Genomic DNA, 6,000 nt, shown 5'->3' with positions numbered 1-6,000 from the left:
GTCGACCCTGGGACCCAATCCTCGGCCTTGCTGGTCAAAGCCCCCCGCATTACCCCACTCTCATTTTTGTACCAACAAGTGAATCTTAGAAACCAACAATACTTAATAATCTGTCATCTTATCTAATAGGTAAGATGTGCAAAGAAAATATTGTATTGAAAATATTGCAAGTTTAGAGAAGAGGATCCATCCACTCAACATTACATTTTCTTCTTTTCATTTTTCAGTTTTACTGCCACTTTTTTCTAGGGTGCAATCCATTATAGAAATTAAGATAATAGTTCATATCACACTTTGTCCAGTTAACCTTGTTCATGCATCACAATGGTTTCATTTAAAGTAAGATGCCTAGCCAGGATTTGAAACACATAGAGCAAGTGCAAATTTAAAATTCTTCTTTATTAATATATTTATTTATTCATTCAGAACTGGGGTACAATTCATAGGTTCAGGGGGTGATGAGAGGCTTCGCCAGAGACAGAGAAGGGAGCAGAACAGGCAGATTAATGAAGCACACTGCTGAGGGGAGTAGTGGGTGGGTCAGGAGAGGTCTGCCATGCCATGTGGATCACCTCCCAGGCTGGGGATCGTATTTGCACTGAAGCAGCTGCAGCTAGCTTGCAATGCTGCATACTAACCAGCTGTACCACCAGGGAGGGCCCTAAAATTCTTTTCTAAGGCCATATGCAAATAAAGTTTTTGTTCAGCACTTTTTTGGAATATTATATACCACCACTTACCCACTTAGCATTGATAATGGAGCACTGATAATATTAACATGGTGCACATACAACTGCTTTGGAAGTAAACTAATTTGAACAAAATATAGAGAAACTGTCATTTCAATTAAAAATCCCATAGAGTTATTTTCAAATTGAGGTTTTCTACTGACCTTGTATCCTAAAAATATTTTAGTCTTCTAATTGTATGTAAGAAAGTAGTCAACATGAAAATTTATTCAAGACATTAGCCTCTGTTTAATGAGTTGCCTAGTTAAGATAATTATATTTTTATATAAAATATCTTAGTGTGTTCACTAGGTGGGAATAAACAAAAGGAAAAATATTTGGAAATAATTAGGTGATAAAAAGGGTCACTAAAGATTATAGAGGTTTTCTGTTCTTTTGAAAAACACAGACATTGAATAAGAAGGAACAACATGATTATAAAAGGAAAAAAAAAACACAAAGAGTTTAGGAAAGTGTTAACTGGAAAGGATTTACTCTAATTGTGTTACAGTGATAACAAAAAAAAAAGTATTTATATAATTTGCTTCACTCAGCTAATTTCTAAAGAGTCCCCTAGATATACAACAGTTGCAAACCACTCCACCCCCAAAAAACATAAAACAAATTGAAAGAATACATTTGTCTTCTAAAGTTGTTATCATGCCATTGTAGTCGACTATAGGGTGACTCTAGACGAAGCAGTCTTCATTTTTACAGAAGCATTATTTTGTTTCTGGCTTAATGTTAAATTGTTTTAATTTCCTATTTTAGAGCTTAAAGCTTTTCACCTAAGAGATTATTTCAATCGAATATGTTCATTTTATACTTTAAGTATATTGGGACTCACAGAACTTAGGGCTTTCAGACACAATTTTCACATAACCTGCAAATCATTCCATGTTGTGATAATGATTGTAATTATCATTCATCACCAAATAATATGGAGTTCTTCTGTAGTTACACTTATCTCAAATTTCTAAATTTCCTTCCAGCAAAGCTAAAATTTGCAAAAGTAGAGTCATTGTCACTTGAAGAATGTTTTTACAAGTTTTCTCCAGGGCAACTTCAAACTTACACTTTTACATGATGATAAAGAATTTATGTCACTTTGTGTTAATCAAAATAGAATGACAACAACTTCATGAGGAGGGGGAGTAGAAAAATATCAGGATATAAGAATTCCTAATTTTAGATCATGATCTCAAATATACAAACCTGAGAAATAAAAAAAATTAAGACAATGAAAAGGAACCTAAAAGGTTTCAGATCTATGACATTCAGTGGAGTATATTTTTACTATATGACAGAACTACAGGAATAGAGCCTGAGAAGAAAAGTGAATGAGATCTGCAGTGAAGAGCAGAAAAATAAAATGAACTAGCCATTTTCTTTTTCATTAGTATGCCTGATGTGAAAACTTCCAATTCATTCTTCATGAAAATTCAAGGCAGGAAAAAACTAACATTTGTTGGACCCACACTATATGCCGAGTGATGTATGAAAATATTCTTTATAGACCTTCTATTTTGTACAACTCCTTAAGATAAATAATGCAAAGCTTCAAAGGAAAAGAAATGAGTAACAGCTCATTTTTTTAGTAATTGCAAAAGATAGGACTTATTTAAAGTCCATTCAGATCCATCATTAATGATGGGGTAAGCCAGTGTATGGCTGATGATATTCAAAATTCAAACACTGAAGAATTTCAGTTTCCAAACTGAAATGTAAAGAACTTGGAAGTCCTCACTACTGGCCTCACAACAAGAAAAAAAAAAATACAACTGAACTAACTGAAAATCACTTACTCTTTAAAAATCCTTCATTTAAAAGTCATAAACAAGTCTGCTCCCCAAGAAACTATAGAGACAGACATACAGAGAATTGCTTTCCTTGAAGTAGAAGCTCAGGAGCCAGTAGCAGTAAGTTCTTTAAAACTGTAATTACATTGGCTAAAGTTTCAATGCGGACAAGTTTGAGTTTAAAAGATTAAGGCTCTGTTCTGAGGGACTCCACACAATTTCACATTGTAAAGAATGGAGAAGAATCCCATTATGCTCTGGCAGGAAAAGTGGGTAAAACTTCTCATTTTGACTGATGGGGACTACAATAATGTAAGAAAATAAAATAAATTAATTTTTAAAACTCATTTTGCAATATTCTCAAACTTCTGAATCCTTTCTAGCAAGGCTATCCTAAAGGAAAACCACATTAGCAAAGGTTGCATTTGTGGGGTTTAGAAAAGTATAATAGGCCTGGAGGAAAAGACATATACCTAACTTCTGTCCCTTGTAGACTTCTATAACACCTAATGGCAGGGAAAATCACCTGAAACGTTGAGATACATTCAGAGGAATATAGAATTACTTTCTGTCACCTACACCTTATCATAACAATAGAGCTCCTGTACAACAACGAAAAGGTTACTGCTAAAAAACTATCAGCATTTATTAAAAAAAAAAAAAAAGAGTGTTGGCACATGCATTAGGACACAGCACTGCATGCCAGCCACAGCAGCTTTAGTGCGAGTTCGAACCCGAGCCTGGGAGGTGCCCACATGGAGCAGCAGACCTCTCCTGTCTCTCCTACTGCTCCCCTCAGCAGTGTACTTCCTCAATCTGCCTGTTCTGCTCCCTACTCTGTCTCTGTTGAATCTTCTCACCACCCACAGCACCTCTGGCGTGCACCCCAGTTTTGTATGCATAAATAAATAAATCTTTAAAAAAAAGAGTGTGTAGTAAAACACAAATTCAACACAGAATGAAAAAAAAAAAAAAGAAAAACAATAGCCACCTCGCTGGTGGCACAAGGTGTTAAAACACAGCACTATGAAGCTATCCACAGGCACTGCAGCAGGAGTTCAATCCACAATCAGGGAGGTGAAACAGAACTCTCCTGTCTCATCCACTGCTCCCCTTAGCAGTGTACTTCAGTTTCAGTCAATCTTCCTGTTCTGCTCTCTGTCTCTGGTAGAACCTCTCACAACCTCAAACCCCATACCTCCAGCCTGTACCCCAGTTCGTGTATGCATAAATAAAATCTTAAAAAAAGAAAAAAAAAAACAAAACAAAAACAAATGAACAAAGACAACAGAAAAAATTTTAGCTTCCAGTATCACAAAGACAGTAAATTTAGCTTAATTCCTAGCCAAATAAACACAAAATCTTATACTAACGGTATATTTTTTTCTAGTATATCTTATATGATATTTAAGACAACATTATAAGGCATACAAAAAGGGCAAAAACTAATAAATCAGTCTGAAGAGATCATGCAGGCATCAGGTGGAGATTCAGATATGGCTCAGAATTAGAATGATCAGATTTTTAAATATGATTAAGTCCTCAGGGTTCTCATGGAAAAAGTGAACAACAGACAAGAACAGATATGCCAAGTAAGCAGAGATGGAACCTCTAGAAAGAATCAAAAGGAAGTCCTAGAAATCAAAATAATATACACACACACACACTCTCTCACACTAGAAATCAAGAAAGATTGGAAAGGTTTATCATTTAACTGGATGTGGACAAGGATATAATCAACGAGCTTGAAGAGAGTTTAATAGAAACTCTCAAGACTGAAAAGAAAAAATAAATACAATAAGCAAGAAAAAAATGGAACAGAATACCCAACACCAATTTAAAAAATACATGCGATGAACCTGTCAGAAGAATAGGATATAAAGACACAGAAGAAATATTTGAAGTAAAATGGGTTTGTATTTTCCCAAATTAATGAGAGAAACAAAAGTGCCAACCCAGGGTACTCAAAAAATTTCAAACTGGTTAGCCATTAAAAGACTGCACCTAGGCCCTCCCTGGTGGCGCAGCGGGTTAAAGCACAGCACTAAGAAACTAAAGCCACTTCAGCATGAGTTCGATTGCGCCTGACCCGGAGGTGACTACATGGCGTAGCAGACCTCTCCTGACCCACCTGCTGCTCCCCTCAGCAGTGTACTTCGTCGATCTGCCTGTTCTGCTCCCTACTCTGTCTCTGGTGAAGCCTCTCGCCGCCCCTGAGCATCTGGCCTGTACCCCAGTTCTGTATGCACAAATAAATAAAACTTAAAAAAAAATCAAAGATAAAAAGAGAAAAATTTGAAAAGAAAACAGGTCTGGAGCTGAGAGCTAGCTTATCTATAGAGTAACAAGGATAAAAATTACATCAGATTTACGAGAACAAGAAAGCAAGAGAAAAATGGGGTAATATACTTAAAGTTCTGAGATATAAACAAAAATTAGATATCCAGGAGAATTATCCTTCAAAAATGGAGATATAATTTGTCAGACAAATAAAAAACAATGGAATTTGTAACCAGTAGACTTAATTTGCAAGAGATGTGAACAGAGTAAATGTTTTCAGAGAAAGTCAGAAAATTATGTAAAATATACATAAAAAGAAGACCACACAGATAAAAATTATTTTGTTCTTATTCTTTTTTTAAAAAAAAAAGATTTATTTACTCATATAGAACTGGGGTATAAGCTAGAGGTACAGGGGTGGTGAGAGGCTTCACCAGAGACAGAGAGCAGAACAAGCAGATCTAGGAAGCACACTGCTGAGGGGAGGAGCAGCGGGAAGGCCAGGAGAGGTCTGCTGATCCATGTGGGTGACCTTGGGGTGGGGATCGAATTCACACTGAAATGGCTGTGGCCAGCGTGTAGTGCTGCATCCTAACTGTTGCACCACCAGAGAGGGCTCTATTTTTCTTATCCTGAACTGCTCTAACTAACAAAAATTTGTGTGAAAGACTCACACTATAAAATCAGGTATCCATAGTTCATGAAAACCTCAATGAATGGCAGCATATACAGTAAGAGACGGGATGAGGATATTATACTATTAGGTAGTCATACTACCAAAAAGTTAGTGTAGTGTTATCAGAAAGTAGACATAAATTATGTAGTTGTAATATAGACATGTGAACTTTAGATAACTATTAAAAAAAATTAAACATCAAAAATATTCATCCTCTGTCTCCGTTATTCTAACAATTCTCTGTGTTTAGACTTAGGCGCCAGGTCTCCCATACTGTGCTTCAGCTGATTGGTAGGAAAGGTGTGGGTTGCAATCTTTATTGATTTGAAAAGAAAGCTTATCTTTGAAATTTCAAAAGTGGAGTATACGTTTATTTTAGCTTAATCAGAGAGGGGAAATGGGGATATAAATTAATATACCATACAGTATGAAATTTGGAATCACACATCATGAAAAATGTTCAAAAAGTGCTCTAGTTAGAATGAATTATTATGAAATGTGAAAAAAGCAATTGAGT

This window comes from Condylura cristata, unplaced genomic scaffold, assembly GCF_000260355.1.
Source record: "Condylura cristata isolate star-nosed mole 26May11 unplaced genomic scaffold, ConCri1.0 scaffold00002, whole genome shotgun sequence".
In the NCBI taxonomy this organism is placed as follows: Eukaryota; Metazoa; Chordata; class Mammalia; order Eulipotyphla; family Talpidae; genus Condylura; species Condylura cristata.
This window is presented reverse-complemented; position numbering follows the sequence as displayed.